General features: G+C 35.9%; 1 protein-coding gene and 1 pseudogene across 1 annotated transcript in view; one reads left to right on the top strand and one right to left on the bottom strand.

Moving 5' to 3' along the window:
* TRIM22 (tripartite motif containing 22) overlaps positions 1-23,638 on the bottom strand; it is a 172,700-nt gene that overhangs the window by 125,024 nt on the left and 24,038 nt on the right. The gene's annotated exons all lie outside the window — the stretch shown is intronic.
* Positions 792-22,911, top strand: LOC134375014 (tripartite motif-containing protein 5-like; annotated as a pseudogene).

Below are 23,638 nucleotides of genomic sequence, written 5' to 3'. Positions count from 1 at the left end.
CTCCATTAGTCTTTAACTCTGCGAGGGAGCAGACAGACCCTGAAGGAAAAACCTGAATGTAGAGTCACTACATCTCAATGTGTCAAAGATAAATGTTTGTTATAAGTCACTTACTATGTCTGTTTGCACATTTGATGGAAGAATTTGCTCTCACTATAAACACACAAGAGGTGATAAGAGAAATCATTGCAGATGTACAACTAGTGATGGGATTGGTTACACTGTAGATGAACTGTTCAGGGTAGGTATTTATGATATTATAATATGTAGGAAGAGAGTTTACGGAAGTCATACTAATATCAGAGGAACTTTCCATGCGGATAGAAGAGCAAGTGTGAAAGCTCTGAGGCATAAATAGTTTGCTGCTTCTAACAATGAAGATTTTTTGGTGTGGGAAAGAAAAGGCAGGAGAGGTGGTGCGTCAAACAAAGATCTTGATAGAAAAGGCTTCAGTCTGTCCTTCTATTCAGTGAAAGTAAAGAAAAATAGCAACCATCACACAGATAAGGATAGAATTCAGCATGTGACATTAAGTGGGAGTAAAGTGTTTAAAATTATTATAAAAATCTGTTTCAACCAGGTCAACTAACTCCTTTGTTTTTCTACATCTCTTATTTTTTTTGTCTTTCAGTATTTTGGTCTTGGCCTATTTTTTGTTTCTGCACAAATGGTATCCTTCATATTCCTGCTTTTCTTACTCTGCCCCCTTTCAACCTTCCCAATCATGCAGGAATCTGTGGACAAGAGGAACCTCAGACGTCAGGACAGGCAGGAGCAGGGGAGTAGTTGCTATGTCTTCAGCATTTCAGGAGAGTCTGAAGGAGGAGGTGACCTGCCCCATTTGCCTGGAGCTCCTGACAGAACCCGTGAGCCTTGACTGGGGCCACAGCTTTTGTCAAGCCTGCATCACTGCAAACCAGGCGATGCTCATAATCCAAGAACGGGGGATCAGCTGCCCTGTGTGCCGACTCAGTTACCAGTTCGAGAGCCTGCGGCCTAATCAGCATCTGGCCAGCATAGTAGAGATGCTCAGAGAGGTGAAGTTGAGCACAGAAGAGGGGCAGAAAGTAGATCACTCTGCACACCATGGAGAGAAACTTTTAATCTTCTGTAAGGAAGACAGTAAGATCATTTGCTGGTTTTGCAAGAGATCTCGGGAGCACTGTGGTCACCACACATTCCTCATAGAGCAGGTTGCCCAGGAATATCAGGTAAGAAACAAGGATGAAGAGAAGACAGGGAAGAAAGTGGTCCCTGATGGGCAATCTGCACTTTGTCTTCTACTTTAAATACCTTGTCATCATAAAACTGAGCCTTGAGATTTCTTTCCATCCCACACTTAATGTTCCAAGGCCTGAAGTACATCTCTGTTCACTCTACACAATTACAAGAGGAGAAGCCTAGAATACATGCACTTCAACAGAAGTAAATTGTTTGCTTTCTTGTGCTAGATGTGTAGATATTTGTTGTCCAAGAAAAGCTCTGATTACCCCCTTCAGCAGGAGCATAACTGGGGTCGGTTGAGATTAAGCTGTTTTCTTGTGGCAGAATCAGGTTCTTCTACCAGGACAAGAAGAATCAGTATAGTCTTGGCAAGGAAATGGTGGCTTCTAATATTTGAAACTTAAAGAACAAGAACACATTCACTACCTCTTGTTTTCATCCACGTCATCGATTCTTATTGCTGCTCCACAGTTTCTGTAAATTCTAGTCTTTTCTGAGGTCAACCTGGTTTGTTCCATGTTTATCCTCTATCCAGGTGCAGAGAAAGCTCATAGCTTGACTCTGGTGTGATTTTTTTTTTTTTTTTTTTCTCACAGGAAAAGCTCCAGGCAGCTCTGGAGAAGCTGAAGAGGCAGCAGCAGAAAGCTGAGCAGTTGCAAGCTGATGTTCAAGAAAGGAGCACTTCCTGGAAGGCAGGAGGAGATACTTGCTGAGGGGGTAGCCAAAAAACTGGGTGGGACCTAGGAAAGGAGCCCCCTTCCTCTTTATTTTCTGACAGTTGATAAGTCCATAAGTCATTTGATTAGTGATTAGTCCTCTTCTTTATCCTTTCCCTGATGGGGGTGGGGGCTGGACAGTGAATATGACACAAATGAATGCAGCTATTTGGAGGGAGCTATTCATATGGAAGGACTCTCTGGTCAGGATGGCTGTTGAATCCTGTGTTCCATTCCTGTGGTCTTTTTTGAGTCTGTGATGGTCCTGGGGAAAGACATTTGACAATGACTCATGGTTCTGTCCTGAGTGTTCAACTTTGAACAGGGTTTCAGGGGGTGGCATTAGGAGTAATGTGGGCAGGCATGAGTGTGCTGGACAGCTGAGTGAAAGCTCAGACACAGCCATTTATTCTTTTTTGGATCAATACTAGCCTTGTTAATCCCATCTTAGGTCATTGTTCTGAAATGACATGAAGGGAAAATAATAGTAATAACATACTTTCCTAAGAACTGCTCCCCTGCTTCTATTTTATGTCCCTAGGAGAGATCTCCATAGAAAATAGTTTTTTATTTATTTTTATTTATTTTTATTTTGGCTCCCAGCCTCTGCCTGATCGTCTGAGAGCCTTTTCTCTTTCTCATCCCTGAAGAATCAAATACAGTGTGAGAGAGAATTGTCCAGTCAGAGTTTGAAAAATTGAGAGGCATCCTGAACTGTGAAGAGCAGAACCAGCAGCCAAAGCTGGAGAAAGAGCAGGGAGATATTCTGAAAATCCTGGCAGAGTGTGAAAATGAGCTGGCCCAGCAGAGCCAGGTAGTGAGAGATCTCATCTCAGATGTGGTACATCGGTTGCAGGGGACAGTGATGGAAATGCGGCAGGTAAGACTTGGAAAGAAGCCCCAGCAACTGAGATTCAGGAAAAATGAAGACTGCTTTCTTCTGTTCTGTGTTTCTGTGTCCTTTCTGGTGGTGACAATAAAGTTCTTTGGGCCCTGCATTACCACTTTTCTTCATCAATTTCAGAAGTTATAGGAAAGATCCAGTGTGTTAATAGCCAGGGAAAATTCCATTTTAAGAAATTTTTCAAGTGCAGTGTGAAAATTTGAGTTTGGAGAGAAGATCCATTGTGTCCATTGCTGTGTTATATGTAGGTCTTTGATCTAATGTTGAGCACGTTTTCGGGCAACTTTTTGTCACTAGCAGAGAAATGCACTTCAGATTATGAGACAGCTTTTTATTTTTTTCCTCATGTTAAATAAGTTTAGTCTTTTTTTTATCTCCTGAAAAAATTGTGAAGGACTGGTTTTATTTCTTCTTTAAATAATAAAAGGAATTCACAAGTAAAGACATTTAAGACCTTTTTTATTTTTCTTTTTGGAAAATGTAAACGTTTTATTTATTTATTTTTTTGTTTGTATTGGGATTATTTAGATTGTTTTACATGTCCTGAGTGTGCTTTTTATTTCTCTGTAGGAATTTTAAATATTTTGTCTAAGTTCTCAATTATGTAGGCCTAAAGTTACTTATAAAAATTATGTATAATATGCTAACTTCTATTTTTTAATTTGGCTAATTTTATTTATTTTATATTTATTTATTTTTTAAATTAACAATATATAACGTAGTTGGTTTTCGTGCCCTTTACCAATTCCTCTGTTTCCCCCCTCCATCTTGCCCTCCCACTCCCACGAACAGCATATCTGTTCATTTATCTTAACAAATTCAAGGAATTATTATGATTGTTGTGTCTCCCCCCCCCCCCATTTATTTGTTTGTATATTTATTTATTTATTTTTATTAGCTCCCACATATAAGTGAGAATGTGCAGTATTTCTCTTTCTGTGCCTGGTTATTTCACTTAACATAATTTTCTCTAAGTTCATCCATGTTGCTGTGAATGGTAGTATTTCATTCTTTTTTGTGGCAGAACAGTACTCCATTGTGTTGATGTACCACTTTTCCTTATCTGCTCATCTAATGGTGGGAATTTAGGCTGCTTCCAACTCTTGGCCATTGTAAATAGTACTGCAATAAACATGGAAGTGCAGGTATCCCTTCAGCATGATGATTTCCATTCCTTTGGGTATATACCCAGCAGTGGGATTGCTGGATTATATAGTAATTCAGCCTGTAGTTGTTTGAAGAAACTCCACACTGTTTTCTCTAATGGCTGCAGTAATTTACAGTCCCACTAACAGTGTAGGAGGCTTCTCTTTTCTCTGCATCCTCACCAGCATTTGCTTTTCTCTTTCTTTTTGATAATGACTGGTGTGAGATATCATCTCAAGGTAGTTTTGTTTTCAGTTTCCCCAGTGCTTATTGACGTTGAGTATTCTTTCACGTGTCTTTGGCCATTTGTATGTCTTTCTTTGAGTAATGCCTATTTAGCTCTTTTGCCCATTTTTTAATTGGGATACTCATTTTATTGCTGTTTGAGATCTTTGTATATTCTGTATATTAATCCTTTGTCATATGTATATTTTGCAAATATTTTCCCCCACTTTGTTGGTTGCCCTTTTGCTCCCCTTTAATTGTTTCTTTTGCTGTGCAGAAGGTTTTTAGTTTAACATAATCCCATTTGATTATTTTCCCTTTGGTTGCCTGTGGTTTTTGGGTCATATTCATAAAGTTATGTCAAAATTCTACTTCCTGAAGTGTTTCTCATATGTTTTCTTTTAGGAGTTTTATTGTTTCAGGATGAATATTTAATTATTTAATCCATTTTGACTTGATTTTGGTATATGGTGAGAAGTATGGATCTAGTTTCATTGTCCTACATATGAATATGTAATTTTCTTAGTATCGTTTACTGAAGAGGCAAAAGAGCTACCTTTGCCAAAGATCAGATGCTGTAGGTGTATGGGCTGATTTCTGTGTTCTGAATTCTTTTCCATTGATCCCTGTGTCTGTTTTATGCCAGTATCATGCTGTTTTGGTTACTATAGCTTTGTAGTATGGTTTAAAGTCAGGTTGTGTTATGCCTCTGGCCTTATATTTTTGTTCAGGATTGCTTTGGCTATTTGTGGTCTTTTGTTATTCCATTTGAATGTGAGAATTGTTTTTTCCATTTCTGAGAAGAATGTCATTGGTATTTTGATAGGGATTGCATTGAATCTGTAGATCACATTGGGTAGTATGGACATTTTCACAATGCTAATTCTAATAAGGCAAGAGCATGGGATATCTTTCCATGTTCTTGTATCCTCTTTAATTTTTCTCAGCAGTGGTTTGTAGTTCTGATTGTAGAGACTTTTCACATCCTAAGCTCACTTTACTCCATGGTATTTTATTTTTTGGTGACTATTATAAATGGGCTAGATTTCTTGATATCTTTTTCTGCTAGTTCATTGTTGGGGGAAAAATACTACTGGTTTTTGCATTTTGATTTTGTATCCTGCAACTTTGGTGAAATCATTTTTCAACTCTAAGAGCTTTTTTTTTTTTTGAAGAGTGTTTAGGCTGTTCTATTATAGGATCATGTCATTTGCAAACAGGAATAATTTGACTTCATCTTTACCAATCTGGATACCCTTTATTTTTTTCTCTTCCCTGATTGCTCTGGCTAGTACTTCCGATACTATGTTGAATATGAGTGGAGAGAGTGGACCTCCTTGTCTTGCTCCTATTCTAAAGGGAAGAGCTTTCAACTTTTCTCTATTTAGGATGATATTGGTAGTGGGTTTGTCATCTATGGTTTTAAGTGTGTTAAGCTACCTTCCATCTATACCTAATTCAAATTCATTGAGAGTCTTCAACAGATATTGAGTTTTGTCAAATGTTTTCTCAGCATCAATGGAGATGATCATGTGGTTTCTATCTTTGATTTTGTTGATGTGGTGTATCACATTTATTGAGTTGCATATGTTGAACTATCTTTGCATTCCTTGGATGAATCCCATTTGATCATGGTGTATAATTGTATGTATGTGTTGCTATATTCTATTTGCTAATATTTTATTGAGAATTTTTTCATCTATATTCATCAAAGATAGTGGCCTCTACTTTTCCTTTTTTGTATCTTTGTCTTGTTTTGGTATCAGGGTGATGTTTGCCTCATAGTATGAGTTTGGGAGAATGGCCTCTCATTCAATTTTTTGGAATAGTTTGTAGAAAACTGGTATTAATTCTTCTTTAAAGGTTTGGTAGAATTCTGTAGTAAAGCCTTCCTGTCCCAGGCTTTTCTTTGTTGGAAGACTGCTGATTAAAGCCTCAATCTCTTTGATTGTTATTGGTCTGTTCATATTTTCTATGTCTTCTTGGTTCAGCCTTGGTAGATTTGGTATTTCCTAAAATTCATCCATTTCTTCTAGGTTTTAAAATTTGTTGTCATATACTTGTTTATAATAGTCTCTAATGATTCTTTGTACTTCTGAAGTATCAGTTGTAATATCTCCTTTTTCATTTCTAATTTTTTTATTTGTGTCTTCTCTATTCTTTTTTTAGTTAGCTTAGCTAATTGTTTGTGAATTTTATTTATCTTCTTGAACAACCAACTTTTTGTTTAATTGACCACTTGTATCATTTTTGGGATTTCTATTTCATTTAATTCTACTCTGATCTTAATTATTTATTTCTGTCTACTAACTTTGAGTTTGGATTGTTCTTGTTTTTAGTTCGTTGAGGTGACATGTTAGGTTGTTTACTTGCCATCTTTCCATTTTGCTGATATAAGCATTTATTTCAATAAATTTCCCTCTTAGTACTCCTTTTGCAGTATCCCACAGGTTTTGGCATTATGTGCCATTATTTTCATTATTTTCAAAACGTTTTTTGATTTTCTGTTTAATTTCTTCTTGGGCCTGTATGTCATTAAGTATAATGCTGTTTAATTACCACATATTTGCATAGTTTCACATTTTCACTTGTTATTGGTTTCTAGTTTCAGTCAATTATGGCCTGAAAAAGCACATGGAATAATTCCATTTTTTTTTTTTTTGAATTTGTTAAGACATGATTTGTGACCTAAAATTTGATCTATCCCAGAGAATATTTCATGTGCTGATGAGAAGAATGTATATTCTGAGGTGTTGGATGAAATGTTCTGTAGATGTCTGCCAAGTCCATATGGTCTAAAGTGTTATTAATATTTTGTGTTTCTCTGTTGATTTTTTGCCTAGATGATCTGTTCAAAGTTGAGAGTGGGGTGGTCAGTTACCCTGCTATTATGGTATTATTGTCTATCTCTTTCTTTAGGTCTAATAGTGTTTTATTATTATTCATTATATATCTGACTGCTTCAAAATTGGGTGCATATATATTCATGATTGTTATGTCTTCTTGCTAGATAGATTACTTTATCATTGCGACTTTCCTTATATCTTTTTATGGCTTTTGGTTTAAAAATCTATTTTATCTAAAATAAGAATAGCTATGCCAGCTTATTTTTCCGTTTCTACTTGCATAGTATATTTTTTCTATCCTTTCACTCTTAGTCTGTGTGTGTCTTTACAGGTGCAGTAAGTCTCTTGAAGATGGCATATTATTGGGTCTATCTTTTTAATCCAATCAGGTAGTCTGTGTCTTTTGATTGGGGAATTTAATCCTTTTACATTAAGAGTTATTATTAAAAGATGTTGATTTATTCCTGGCATTTTATTATTTTTTGTTTGGGTGTTTTAAGTATCCTTTCCCCCCACTTCCTTTGTGATTTACTGCCTGTGTTCTGTGTTTGTTGGTTTCTTGAGATGGTAGATAAACTTCTTTTCTCTTTATTGTTTGCACTTTCGTTTTATTGGTGGGTTTTGTTCTTTCTTGAGTATTCATAGAAGTGATGGTAGTTTTTCATATACCAGGTATAATACTCCCTTGAGAATTTCTTGTAAGGCTGTTTGTGTAGTGGTAAACTCCCATAGTTTTTGTTTATTTGGGAAGTACACTATTTGTCCTTCATTTTGGAAGGATAGCCTTGCTGGGGAAAGTGCTCTTGGCTGGTGATGTTTATCTTTTAGTATTTTGAATATATCATCCCATTCTCTTCTGGCTTTAAGGGTTTCTTTTTTTTTTTTTATTTTTTTTTATTTTTATTTATTTATTTATTTATTTATTTATTTTTTTTTTTTTAAATTTTCTTTTGTCGATATACATTGTAGCTGATTAATGCTCCCCATCACCAAAACCTCCCTCCCTTCTCCCTCCCCACTCCCCCCCAACAATGTCCTTTCTGTTTGCTTGTTGTATCAACTTCAAATAAATGTTGTTGTTATATCTTCTTCCCCCCCCCCCCGGTTTGTGTGTGTGTGTGTGTGTATGTGTGTGTGTGTGAATTTATATATTAATTTTTAGCTCCCTCCAATAAGTGAGAACATGTGGTATTTCTCTTTCTGTGCCTGACTTGTTTCACTTAATATAATTCTCTCAAGGTCCATCCATGTTGTTGCAAATGGCAGTATTTCATTCGTTTTTATAGCTGAGTAGTATTCCATTGTGTAGATGTACCACATTTTCCGTATCCACTCATCTGATGATGGGCATTTGGGCTGGTTCCAACTCTTGGCTATTGTAAAGAGTGCTGCGATGAACATTGGGGAACAGGTATACCTTCGACTTGATGATTTCCATTCCTCTGGGTATATTCCCAGCAGTGGGATGGCTGGGTCGTATGGTAGATCTATTTGCAATTGTTTAAGGAACCTCCATACCATTTTCCATAGAGGCTGCACCATTTTGCAGTCCCACCAACAATGTATGAGAGTTCCTTTTTCTCCGCAGCCTCGCCAGCATTTATCGTTCATAGTCTTTTGGATTTTAGCCATCCTAACTGGGGTTAGATGGTATCTCAATGTGGTTTCTAATGAAAAGTCTGCTGTTAGTCTGATAGGGTCTCCCTTAAAAGTGACTTTGCACTTTTCTTTTGTGGCTTTTAAGATTCTCTCTTTGTCTTTGAGCTTTGCAAGTTTGACTATGACATGTCTTAGAGAGGACCTTTTTTGGTTGAATATGTTTGGGGATCTTTAAGACTCCTGGATCTGAAGATGTGCATCTCTTCTTATACCTGGAAAGTTTTGTGCTATTATTTCATTGAATATGTTTTCAACGCCTTTTCCTTTTCCTTCCCTTTCTGGAACACTCCTTATTTGGATATTTGAGTACTTAAGGTTGTCTGCTCTCTCTTTTAGATTTTTTTCAATTCTTTTTTTATGTCTGCCCATGATTTTTCAAATAGGTCATCTTTGAGATCAGAAATTCTCTATTCTGCTTGTTTTAGTCTGCTGTTTAAGCTCTCTGGGGTTTTTTTTGTTTGTTTTGTTTTGTTTGTTTGTTTGTTTTGAGTGAATTCTTCAGCTCCACAAGCTCTGAAAAATAAAAATATATATATTTATTGTGTACAATATGTAATTTTGAAACATATAAAAATGGCTAAATTAAGTTAATTAACACATGCATTTTCACATGTTTATCATTTCTTGTGTGAGGAACACTAAAAATCTACTCTCTGCAGTTATCAGGAATATAAAACATTGTTATTATCATAGTTACCATTTTGTACAATAGATCTCTTGAAGATGTTCCTCCTAACTAACGTTTTGTATTCTTTGACCAATATCTGTCCAATGCTCACTGTATCCCCCAGCCTCTGTTAACTCTTCCTCTTTACTCTCTGCTTCTATAAAATGAACAGTTTTACATTCCACATTTCTAAGTAATGCTATGAAGTGTATGTACTTACATACCTGATTATTTCACTTAACATAAAGTCCTCCATGCTCATCCATGTCACAGATGACAAGATTTCCTCCTTTTTAAGCTAACTAGTATTTCATTGTGTATATATACCACAGTTCTTTCATTTATGGACACCTAGGTTGATTCCATATCTTGGAATTTTATTCTTATATATATATTTAGGAATAACTTTAACCAAGGAGGTGAATAGCTCCAAAAATGAAAAAAAAAAAAAAAATGGAGCTATTGTAAACGGGCTTGTTTTTGTGATTTCTTTTCAAACATTTTATTGGTACTATATAGAAATACTATTGATTTTTATATATTGATTTTATCTCCTGCAACATTATTGAATTTGTTTATTAGTTTTAAAGGTTTTGGGATGGAGTCTTTAGAGTTTTCCATATATGAAATTAATTTGTATCTGAACAGGTACAATTTAACTTCTTCCTTTTCAATTTGTATGACTTTTATTTTTATTTCTTGCCTAATTGATCTGGTTTGAACTTCCAATACTATATTGAATACAAGTGATAAGAGTGGACATCCTTGTCTTCTTCCTGATCTTCAGGAAGAAGTTTTAAACTCACCATTATGTTATCATGTTATGTTATGATGTTATCACTATGATGTTAGCTGTGGGCTTGACATACATGGCCTTTATTGTGTTGTGGTATGTTCCATTTACTCCTAATTTGTTGAGGGATTTTATGATGAAAGAATATTGCATTTTCTCAAAGGATATTTTTGTTTCTATTGAGATAATCAAATGGCTTTTATCCATTGTTGTGTTAGTGTGAGGTATTGCATTTACAGATTTGCAAATGATGAAGCATGCTTCTGTGCCTGAGATATATCCCACTTCATTATGCTGAATCACCCTATTAACATGCTGCTAAATTTGGTCTGCTAGGATTTTGTTGATGATTTCTGCATCTATGTTTATCAAGGAGATTGACCTATAGTGTTGTTTTATTCATTGTCCTCGTCTGTCTTTAGTATCAGGGTAATGCTGGCCTCATAAAATAAGTTTAAAAGTATCCCCTCCTGTTTAAATTTTTGAAAGAGCTTTAGAAGGATTGTTAGTACTTCTCTTATGCTTAGAAGAATTCAGCAATGAAGTCTTCAAGTCCAGGTCTTTTTTTATTATGGACGACTTTTTATTACTAATTCAGTTTCCTTGATCGTTAATAGTTTCTTCAGATTTTCTGTTTCTTTATGGTTCAGTCTGGACAGGCTTTGTGCATCTAGGAATCTATCTATTCTAGGTGGCCTATTTTGGTGGTGGTTAATTGTTCATTGTAGTCTCTTCTTATCTTTCATATTTCTGTGATATCAGCTGCAATGTCTCTTCTTTCATTTCTGACTTGCATCTTCTCTATTTTATTTTTAGTTTAGCTACAGATTAGTAGATTCTCTTTATCATTTCAAAAAAATTAACTCTTAGTTTTATTGATTTTTTCTATTGTTTCCTAGTTTCTCTTTCAATTATTCATGCTCTGATCTTTATTATTTCTTTCCCTGTGGTAACTTTGGGACTAGTTTGTTCTTTTCTTTCTAGGTTCTTGAAGTGCATTATTAGGTTGTTTGTCTGGGGACTTTTCTTCTTTTTTATATAGGCATTTATTGCCATAAACTTCCCTTTCATAACAGCATCTAATGCATTTCCTACATTTTTGTGTTGTTTTCATTTTAATTTGTCTCAAGATATTTTAAAATATTTATTTTGATATTTTCATCAACTGGTTGGTTACTTAGTATCATATTTTGTAATTTGTATGTATTTGCTAATTTTTCACAGTTATTCCTCATTGATTTCTACTTTTATAGCATTATGGTAAGAAAAGATACTTGTTTTTTCCTCTATTCAGTCATGCTATGTCTTTTGATTGAAAAATTTAATTCAACTACATTCAGTGTAATTATTGTGTGTAAGAATTTTCCACTGTCATTTTGTTAATTGCTTTCTGGCTTTTTTTATAAATCCTTTGTTCCATTCCTCCTCTCTTGCACTCTTCCTTTGTGATTAGTTGATATTTTCTAGTATTATGCTTAGATTTTTTAAAATTTTTATCTTTTGTATGTCTTCTGTTAGTTTTAGTAGTGTGGCTACCATGAGGTTTAAAATAAAATCTTATAACAGGCTATTTTAAGCTGAAAACAACTTAATTTTGATCACGTTAAAAAAAAACTCTAGATTTTTCCTCCATTCCTACCCCCAAATTTAAATTATGGTGTCATAATTTACATATATATATATGCAGAGCATTTCTTAACAATTGTAGCTACTATTATTTAAATAGTCTTATCTTTTAACCTTCATAGTAAAGAAGGCAATGATTTATACATTATCATTAAACTATTACAGTATTCTACATTTGAACTTATACTTAATTTTTCCCAGTGAAATTTATACTTCTATGTTTTTGTGTTACAAATTAGAATCCATTTATATTAGCTTGAAGAACTCCTTTTAGTATTTCTTGTAAAACAGGTCTAGTGTTTATGAACTCCCCCAGCTTTTCCTAGCCCAAGAGTATCTTTATCTCTTCTTTGTATGTGAAGGACTGCTTTGCTGGGTACAAAATATTTAATTGGCAGTGTTTTGTTTTTTCTTCTAGCATTTTCAATATATCATCTCATTCTATCCTCACTTGTCTCTGCTGAAAAATATGCTGTCAGCCTTACTGAAACTCTCTTATATATTATCTGCTTCTTTTCTCTTGCTACTTTCCAGATCCTTCCTTTGTTCTTGATTTTTGACAGTTTTTTTATAATATGTCTTGGTGTAGACTTGTTTAGCTTATATTCACTTTGTGATCTTTGAACTTTCTGAACCTGAGTAATTAATCTTTCTCCAAATTTTGAACGTTTTCTGACATTGTTTATTTAAATAAACTTTCTACCTTTTTGTTTTTCTCTTCTTCTTCATGAATTCCTATAATTCAAAAGGTCACTTTTTTGATGCTGTACCTTAAATCTCATAAGTGTATGTAATTTCTTTTCTTTTTCTTTTTCTTTTCTTTTTTCCTTCACTGGTTCAGTATTTTGAAATGACATGCTTCTAAATTCACAGATTCTTCTGCTTAACCAGTTCTGCTGTTGATACTCTCTATTGCATTTTTAATTCATTTATTGTAGTTTTCATCTCAAGAATGTGTGTTTATTTTTTTGTTGAATAATTTCAATCTCTGTGTAAATTTCTTGTCTTGATCACTTTCTTTTTAATGATTTTATTATATTGTTTCTGTGTATTCCCTTAAAGTTCATTGAGCCTACTTTGAACTACTATTATGAATTCTTTTTCAGGCAGTTGTAAATCTCCATTTCTTTGGGGTCAGCTATTGGAATATTATTATACTCTTTTGGTGGCATTGCTGTCTCCTTTGCTCTTTATGTTTCTCTTTGCCTTATGTTAATATCTACACTTTTGAAGAAATGGAAACATATTTTAGCCTGCAAAGACTGGCTTTGTCTAGAAAAGCCCTTCTAGATATTCTGGGCATATCATGTGGCATGGTCCAAGGGCAAGCTTGCTGATGGAGACCTCAGGTCGGCTAACCCAATGCCTGTGTCAGCAGGAAGGTGGGCTTGGCACCTGAGTTCACAAGGTTGAGTCTGGACCCTGGATCTGTGACATCTGACCTAGAGACTGTATCTGTGGGAATAGACTTTAATCCAGTGTCTCCAGGGGCTGACCTGACACTTAGGTGTACATTGAACATCAGTCAGCAGGGCCTGTCCTGGCTCTTGGTGAGCCTGAAGCCTCAGTTTGTGTGTGTAGTAGGGTGTTTTGGGTTCACAGGTACTGGCTTATAGCGTGAGTCTGCAGAAGTATACATGAATCCTCAGTCCACATTGTCCAGCTTGGCACCAGGGTCTACTGTACCCTGGGCCTGCTGGAGAAGGCCAGGATTTGGGTCTTCCACCGCCTGGGTCTTCTACTAGCCTTGGCTCTGAGTCCAGCTTGATGTTAAGTTCTGTGTAGAGCCTGAGTATGCAGGGACAGGTTGGAGCATAAAATCACAAGCCATGACCTGTTCTTTGGATCCCAGTGGGCTGGCCTGAAGCTCAGATCCTGGGGACTGACCTGGAGCCTGTATCCACTGGTGCCAGACTAGAAGCTAGGTGTGCATGTTTCAAACTAGAAGCTAGGCTTCAAACTTGGGGTTACTCATAGACCAAGTTCTCCTTACAGGCCTGGAGTCTAGGGCCTCAGGATCCAGCCTGGCACCAGTTTGGGCCTGCAGTGTCAGTCCAGAGATCATAATCTGGAGCTGTTGGGCCTTCCTGGTAGTGGGTTTTACTGGAGTAGACCAAGTGCTAGGGTCTGAGGCAGAGTTCAATGCTCACTTTTCTCCCATTACCCCATGTGAGGGTATCTATCTCCATGCAATGCTGCCTAGTGTTGGCAAATGGGTGACATGGGTAATGTAAAACTGTTCTTCCTACATTCTTCAATGTGTCTTTTCTTATTTCTGTGCCACACCAACTTGCTGTATGCTCTTCCCTGGTTTCCATTGATCTTGTGAAGGTATTTTAGTGTGTGGATCATTTATTAATTGTTTCTGCAAGATACCAGCTCCATAGATTTATATTGTACCATCTGGCTGGTATTTATCTCAAATTTGTTTAATTTCTGTAATGCACACTAACTCCATTATTTGTTTTTTCGGTCTCTTTTTTTTTTTTCTCAGTTTATTTATGTTTTGCTATGCATTAAATGAGTCCCCCCAAAAGTTCATGTATTAGAAATTTAATCCCCACTTTAACAGTGTTGAGTGGGTGGGAATTCTGATTATGGTAATTCAAAGGTTGAGCCGTAGAAGATGTGATTAGATTGTGAAGAATATGCCCTTTTGAATGGATTGATCCATTAAAGGAGTAATGGGTTCTGATGGCTGTATTAGGAGAGCAAGTGAGCAGATTAGGTCTCCCTTGCTCAAGCCATTATTCATGTGATACTGCACATTACTGTAGAGTCACCATCTGGAACAAGATCCTCACCAGATGTGTTCCCTGGACTTTGGACTTACTGGCATTCAAAACTGAAAGAAATAAATTTTATTTCACTATAAATTAGCCAATTTCAGGTATTCTAAATGTCAGAAATGGACATGATTGATCAATTCTGTTGACTTTTTCAAAGAATGGTGTTTTGTTTTATTGACTTCATCTATTTTTTAACCTTTCTATATCATTTATTTCTATTCTTACCTCTATTAAATTTTTTGTGTTTTGGGTTTGGTTTGCTATTTCTGTTATAATTTCATAAGTGAAAGCTTAGATTACTTTGAAATATTCAATTCTGATATAGCATTTAATGATATAGATAAATTTTAACTATTTTCTATACATTTTGATTTGAGGATTTTAATTTGCATTCAGTTCACCGTATTTTCTAATTTGGGGGGTACTTTTTGTTAACTTGGGTATTTAGAAGTGTATTTTTGAGTTTCAGCATATTTGGGGATCTTTTAACATTTCTTTTGCTGTGATTTCAGATTTATTTCCCTGGAAATCAGAGAACATGTATTTTAATTGTTTAGTATTTTAAAAGATATTGAAACTTTTTTTATGGCCTTGACTATATGTCCAGGAAAATGTTCCATATGCATTTGAAAGGAATGTGTACTCTGCTTTCTTTATGTAAAATGATCTATAGATATCAATTAGGTCAAGACGGTTGATAGGGTTACCCATGTCTTCTGTATCTTTTATGGATCAAGACATTAAGGTTTCTGTCCTTCTTGAATGGGTCTATGTAGGAGAGTGCATTTAAAGTTCAGGCCATTTTCAAACTTGCCATATCTTACTTCTTGATGGGATGTTTCACCTCTAATACTCATACACGTGCATGTTTAGCATGGCCAGGATTGTATGTCACTTAATCCTAGGAAGATTAGTATATAGAATTCATTTGTTTCAGCAAAAACAGTGATGGTTTTAAGATTGGCATCTGATTCATGTAAAAAATTGCCATGTAAACCTCAGAAGTTTTTGTTAGATTCTATATATGAGTGATTTCATGCAGTATTTTTCTTTTTGTGCCCCATTTACTTTACTTAGCATGATGGTTTTCAGTTCAATCCACGTTGCTGCAAATTATCAGATTTTTTTTTTTTTAATAGCTGAGTAGTATTTCACTGTGAATGTATACCACTGTTTTTTTTTGTTTGTTTGTTTTTATTTTTATCCATTCATTTGTTGATGAACATGGAGGTTAATTCCATCTCTTGGCTAATGTGAATAGTTCTTCGATGAACATGAGAGTACAGGTGTCTTTTTGATGTATTGATTTCATTTCCTCTGGGTAGGTACCCAGTAGTGGGATAGCTGGATCATAAGGTAGATCTATTTTTAGTTCTCTGAGGAAATTCCATACTGCTTTCTACAGTGGCTGTATCAATTTACACTCCCACCAACAATGTACGAGAGTTCCCTTTTCTCCTCATCCTCACCAGCACTTGTTATTTTGTCTTGTTGATAATAGCCATACTAACTGGGGTAAGATGATATCTCACTGTGGTTTTAATTTGCGTTTCCTTGTTTAGGGATGTTGAGCATTATTTCTTGTGCCTTATGGCCACTCATATGTCTTCTTCTGTGAAATGTCTGCCCAGATCCTGTGCCCACTGTTTAACTGGGATATCTGTTCATTTTGTTGTTGTTGTTGAGCCACTTAAATTTCTTATATATTCTGGATATTAACTCCTGTCAGAGGTGTGGTTGGCAAACACTTCCTCCCATTCTGTAGGTTGTCTCTTCACATTGTTGATAGTGTCCCTTGCTGTGCAGAAGTTTTTTAGTTTGATATGGTCTCACATATGTATTTTTGCATTAGTTGCCTTTGCCTTTGTAGTCTCACTCATAAACGTGCTGTCCACTCCCATTTCCTGTAGCATTTCCCCTATGTTTTCTACTAGTCATTTTGTAGCTTCAGGTCTTAAATTTAGGTCTTTGATCCATTTTGAGTTGATTTTTGTATATGGTGGGAGATAAGGGTCTAGTTTCAATCTTCTGCATGTAGATATTCAGTATTCACAGAACCTTTTGTTGAAGAGACTGCCTATTCCCTATTGTGTATTTTTGGCATCTTTGTCAAAAATCAGTTGGCTGTAAGTGCATGGGTTTATTTCAGTGCTCTCCATCTATTCCACTGGTCAATTTGTCTGTTTTCATGCCAGTTCTATGATGCTTTGTTTACTGTAGCTTTATATTATATTTTGATGTCAGGAAGTGTGACACCTCCAACTTTGTTCTTTGTATTCAAGACTGCTTTCTCTATATGGGGTCACTTGTGGTTCTATACATATTTTAAGATTTTTTTATCTATTTCTGTGAAGAATGTCAATGACATTTTGATGGGATTGCACTGAATCAGTAGATTGCTTTAGGTAATACAGATATTTTGATGATGTTAATTCTTCTGACTCATAAACATGGAAATTATTTTCATTTATTTGTGTACTCAAATTTTTTCACCAATGTTCTATAGTTTTCAAATGAATAATTGCTTTTATATTTTAATTTATAAGCATAGTTCTTCGATTTTTAACATATTTACAATACATGCTTTGAAGTCTTTGTCTCCTAACTACAACATCTGGGGTCACTCAGAAATATTTACTATTTATTGTTTTCATGTTTTTCTTCTAATCATGGGTCGTGCATTATTGTTTGTATATCTCATAAATTTCATTTGTAAAATAGAAAATTTTATATATATATTTCTTGTTTCTCTAGATTTGCATTATATCACCCTTTATCCCAATACATTTGTTTTTGTTTCATTATTTAGTTTCTTCCCTATAATTGCTGATATCTCTCGTAAGTTTAAAGAGACATAAAATTTAATTTTTACTTGTGGCATCCTAGGTTTCCCATATATGTCTACATATCTTTGGTTTAATTCTAAGCTTGAATAGAAGTTATGCTCAATTTCATTAATATGTTGAGGTTTCTGCCCTCTTTGGATGGATTTATGTCTGGGTAGGGGAGTGCATTAAAAGTTTGGCCATTTTCAAATATGCCATGACTTATTCCCTGATGGGATGTTTTATATCTGCTATTCATAAGTGTGCATCTTTAGCATGGTCAGGATTGTTTGTCCCTTAATCCTAGTAAAATTAGTAGATGCAATTCATTTGTTTCCAGCAACAACACAGAGGTGCTCTTAAGATGGGCATCTCATCCCAGGTAAACAATTGCCATACAAGCCTCAGAATTTTTTTTTGTTAAACCATGCAAGTAAATTATCTTTTTTTCTGGGGTTTATTTCAGGAGATTCACCTGTCTTTCATGTACTGAGAATAAAATAAAAAAGAATCTGGAAAAGGACACAGACCATATCCTGATGACAATGTTTTAGTTTCAAAATTCAGCTATGACTGATATTATAACAGCCCTCCTCAACATTTTACCACTTAATCTTGTTTTATTTGGTTTATGTCATATACAACACAAAAGTCCTAATATGAACAGCATAACCTTTATGATTATGAGTGTGTCTGTGTATAAACTCAGCTATCGGCCTTGTTCTTTGAGAAAACTACATGAAGGAAGCATGTCTGCAATAAAGGAGACCAAATATATTGATACATATTTACCCCCCAAAATACAACAATATCTGTGGTGATAAAGTTTAGATGGCTAAAAACCATTAAAGATATACATTAAAATTGCCTGGTAGACACTGGAGTTCAGAGTAAGCATTATAAATTTTAGGACAACAATTGAGTGAATATTGTAACATTGTGGACAGGGGTTATAAGTGAGAAGACAGTGTGGCTGGTGTTGCATATTAAACATCTCAATGTGCTTCTTCACTACCGAAAATATTAAACTTCATTTCAGTGACAATTCTGAGAAAAAGTAGAGAATTGGTAATCCACTGCACATATGTTGTTCTTGAATTAAAATGAGTGAATGAAGCCAAGTATAGTTAACATATAGAATAAGCGAGAAGCATGACAAACACCTCTACTTCCTTAGTATATTTGTTTGCTTATACATTCAACCCTTAGCAAAAGCCATGCAAACTTCTACTATTTATTCACCGTTGATTATCCAAAGCCTGGCATAATGCCTGAAAAATGGCAAATAATAGCATATCAGTTTACACAAATGTTGAATAAACCAAGGAACCATGAATTATTTAATCATCTCGTGGGAAGACATACATTTGGTAAAATAAATAAATAAATAAATAAAGAATGAATGAATGAATGAATGAAAGAAAGAAAGAAAAAGTCTCTCTCTCTCTCTCTCTCCCTCCCCCCCCTTCTTCCTCATAAACATGTCCCATCTCCATATATCAGAACCTCTTGCTATACTTCCATATGAGTCAAAGATGTTTCTTCTTTTTAGGGAACTTGACAACTTCACATGAGTCTTCTGGGATGATTGTCATGAGTCTTATATTTACATTTTTGTCATGCACATTGGGATCAAATTCGTCCTTCTGCACATCAGGGAGTAGTGGAGATGTGAGAAAGCTTTCTAAATGAGGACATTATCATATATTCTCTCTTCTTCCTAGGATGTGAATGAAATTATGGAAAGGTATACTGGTACACCAAGGGTAGCCTTTTTGTTCTGTGAGTAAAAATTTGTAGCCATTAGAAGTATCTGGTGTTCCCAGAACCATTTGCTATAGAGGCAGTATCTTCCCTAGTGTATAGGCTTGGTGCCTTTGTCAAAGATCAGCTGGCTGTAGGTGTGTGGGTTGATTTCTGGATTCTCTATTCTATTCCATTGATCAGTGTGTCTGTTTTTATGCCAGTACCATACTGTTTTGGTTATTATAGCTTTGTAGTATAGTTTAAAGTCAGGTTGTGTTATGCCTCCAGCTTTATTTTTTTTGCTCAGCATTGCTTTGGCTATGCGTGGTCTTTTGTTATTCCATATAAATGTCTGGATAGTTCTTTCCATTTCTGAGAAAAATATCATTGGAATTTTGATGGGGATTGCATTGAATTTGTATATCACTTTGGGTAGTATGGACATTTTCACTATGTTGATTCTTCCAATCCAAGAGCATGGAATATCTTTCCATCTGCTTGTATCCTCTCTAATTTCTCTCAGCAGTGGTTTGTAGCTCTCATTATAGAGATTTTTCACCTCCTTGGTTAAGTCAATTCCTAAGTATTTTATTTTTTTGGTGGCTATTGTAAATGGGCAGGCTTTCTTGATTTCTCTTTCTGCATGTTCACTATTGGAGAATAGAAATGCTACTGATTTTTGTGTGTTGATTTTGTATCCTGCTACTGTGCTGAAATCATTTATCAACTCCAAGAGTTTTTTTGTAGAGGCTTTAGGCTGTTTGATATATAGGATCATGTCATCTGCAAACAGGGACAGTTTGACTTCATCTTTTCCAATCTGGATGCCCTTTATTTCCTTCTCTTCTCTGGTTGCTCTGGCTAATACTTCCAACACTATGTTGAATAGGAGTGGTGAGAGTGGGCATCCTTGTCTAGTTCCTGTTCTTAAAGGAAAAGCTTTCAGCTTTTCCCCATTCAGGATGATATTGGCAGTGGGTCTGGCATATATGGCTTTAATTATGTTGAGATACTTTCCATCTATACCTAACTTATAGAGGGTCTTGTCATGAATGAGTGTTGAATTTTATCAAATGCTTTTTCAGAGATGATCATATGGTCCTTGTGCACTGCTGGAAATATACCCAGAGGAATGGAAATCATCAAGTCGAAGGTATACCTGTTCCCCAATGTTCATCGCAGCACTCTTTACAATAGCCAAGAGATGGAACCAGCCCAAATGTCCATCATTGGATGAGTGGATACGGAAAATGTGGTATATCTACACAATGGAATACTACTCAGATATAAAAACGAATGAAATACTGCCATTTGCAACAACATGGATGGACCTTGAGAGAATTATATTAAATGAAACAAGTCAGGCACAGAAAGAGAAATACCACATGTTCTCACTTATTGGTGGGAGCTAAAAATAAATAAATTCACACACACACACACACACACACACACACACACACACACACACACACACACACACACACACACACAAATAACCGGGGGTAGGGAAGAAGACATAACAACTACAGTTCATTGAAGTTGATACGACAAGCAAACAGAAAGGACATTGTTGGGTGGGAGGGAGGAGAGGGAGGAGGGAGGGAGGTTTTGGTAATGGGCCACAATAATCAACCACATTATATATCGACAAATAAAATTTAAAAATAAAAAGAAAAAAAATAAAATAAAATTTGAGACCATGTAGTTAAACAGGTAGATTTTAGTTTAGTTTTTGTTTTTTAAATGGGTTACTGAGCTTAAGAACAGAGCCACCAATTAGAGATAAAAGCATTCAACTCTTGAGGTTTTTAGGAGAAGAGCAGTAGACCCAAAAGGGGTTGGTTGGCGCCATGGCTGCTTTTTTTAAATAAAACCCCAAAGTTTTCAGAGAAAAAGAGTAGCACATGCAGTGAAGAAAAGAACCACTGCTTATTGGGCCGGCCTGTGGCTCACTTGGGAGAGTGTGGTGCTGGTAACACCAAGGCCGCGGGTTCGGATTCCTATACAGGGATGGCCGGTTAGCTCACTTGGGAGAGCATGGTGCTGACAACACCAAGTCAAGGGTTAATATCCCCTTACCGGTCATCTCTTTAAAAAAAAAGAAAGAAAGAAAGAAAAGAACCACTGCTTTTAAGAGAGGAGAGAAGCATTATGCAGGTAAGAAAGAAAAACATGCTTAAACAATACCAACACTGTAAAGAAATATTAACATTTTTTACTTTAAATTGTTTAAAGTATACTTAGTTACTGGCAAAGGTTAAGTTTTTTTTTTTTTTGGTGGGGAAAAAAAAAAAAAAAAGAAGTATCTGGCGTTCAATGAGAATAAAGCATTTCCAGGGCAGGGAAAAGGAGTTTTATCATCTTAAATTTCTGATCACCAATCATGAATTGAATGGCCTGTAACTACTGAGGATATATCAGATTCCAAGGCATAGGATCTGAGTGGTGGGAATTCATGGAGTTTGGGTCATTGGTGGTATTATGGATAAGATGTTGCAGTATCAGACCCTGTGAGTCCAAATTTCACAGTTTAGTATTTAATAGGCTTCTCACTTACTGTGGGAGAGTTGTATCTTCTCCACTTTCTAAGAATTTAGAATTTTTCATTGAGTTAATTCCTATATGTTAAAATTTTTTTCCTGAGAAAAGAAAAGACCAGGTTCTATTTTTTTGTGAGTGTCTGATTCTATTTACATTTCCGAAAAACAACTTAAATCTTCAGAAGTAATATTTTGGCCATGGTGCAAACAATTGATTCTTCTCAGTCAAATACATTAGAAGAGTGTGGAGAAGTTGTGGCTTTGTGCCTAAAATTGCACACTGACCTGGCAGCATCAAGCTCTTTCCAAACACATAATATTCAGACCAGCATTAGATTGTTGTTCATAATATTTCCTTTGCCTAGTGTTCGTAATTTTTTCCAGTGAACCTGAAACCTCATATGACATCTGAGGGCTTCAGTGACTATATCCCAATGCTATTAACTCACATCCCATATTAAATACTAATATTCTAAAGTTATATGAGTTTGTTAATGATGGCCACTTGGTATAATAACATGCTTGATAGAAAAATAAAGTTTATTTATCTACTATGCAATGATTTTCCCCTTCATAACTTGAAGACAATATGATCTTTGTTATTGTCTCCAATATTCTCGAGAATAACTTAAGACACTTAGGGTCCAAGACTGCACCTGCAGGGGCTTGGTGGCAAAGAAATTCTGAGGAGAAAAACAATTTCCCTCTTTCCACCCCAGAGAAAGTAGGTGGTAGTAGAGGAGAGTCACTTGAACTGGGAGGGTGCCTACCTCAGGAGAGGCACTGTGGAGGGGGAAGGGTCGAGGATGCTGAGATTAAAAACAAAACTCAACAAAAACACAGATCTGAGGTTAGAGTCAAGATCAAGGGATTACCCAGCATCATCCTCAGGCAAATGGAAGATTCCTGGAATTTCATACCAATGAGCACAGATCCTGTGTCCCCTCCAGTAAGGATTTCAGACTCTCAGGGTTGAGAAACTTCTGGTCAGCATCTGGTGATGGTTCTAGATACTGCTTCCTGCACATTATCTATGAACAGACCTGCAGGAAGAAGATTCTTTAGGCCCTGACATTCTCCTGAGCCCACGCAGACTTTCGACTGTGGATGCTGCACCCCTAATTATGATGCGGCACAATCCTAATGCCCCAGAAATACAAGACGGCATGATTGCCACATACACTTTCAAAGATGATGGGAAGTAAAAGCCCAAAACTGACGTGGGTGGTGAGAACCCACACTTGGAACCCAGTGAACTTTTGGTTTTGAATCCAAATCCCTTCTTTCTTTGGTCTTTTCCTGAAAACAGAAAAATTGGAAGCAACTTACAGTCATCATCATCTTATCAGCAGAGAGCACTGCTTTAGAAGCCAGGAGGCTCTGCTAAAAAGAAGATGACCCTTAGTGTGCAGGTTTTGTTTGTGTTTTCTATTTTATGTCTTTTTTTTTCTGTAACCAGTCTCTCATCTTGAACTGGGGGGGCTGGAGATTCCTAGAATGAAAGAAAGGAGTATTCCTGGAGAATTACCTGTCAATAATTCAAGAGAGTGCAAGATGTTCTTAGTTTATTAGAGCCTCAAGCATTGTAATGATGAGGTGCCTGGAATGCAGTCAAAGGGAAATGGATAGAAATGGATTTCCAGTTTCCATGGATGAGTGCCAGAGATCAGTGTATGCATTTATACATGGAGAGACTGGATGTATCTGACTTGAAATCCCTTCCCCCACCAAAGATCACAAAGAGATAGGGGTCTGAAAAATTCCTGGCAAAGCTGGGACCAGAATAGAAACTGCATTGTCAGTTCAGAAGTAAGAAGAGGATAATAGGCAATAAAAATGCAAAAGACATAGGTATATCACCATGTGCTACATGAACACTCGGGACAGCAGCATGTGCCCTGCTGTCTCACTGGAGGAACACGTCTCACTGTA

Source organism: Cynocephalus volans, chromosome 4 (assembly GCF_027409185.1).
Source record: "Cynocephalus volans isolate mCynVol1 chromosome 4, mCynVol1.pri, whole genome shotgun sequence".
In the NCBI taxonomy this organism is placed as follows: domain Eukaryota; kingdom Metazoa; phylum Chordata; class Mammalia; order Dermoptera; family Cynocephalidae; genus Cynocephalus; species Cynocephalus volans.
Note: the sequence above shows the minus strand (reverse complement) of the source record. Positions and strands in the feature narration are given on the sequence as shown.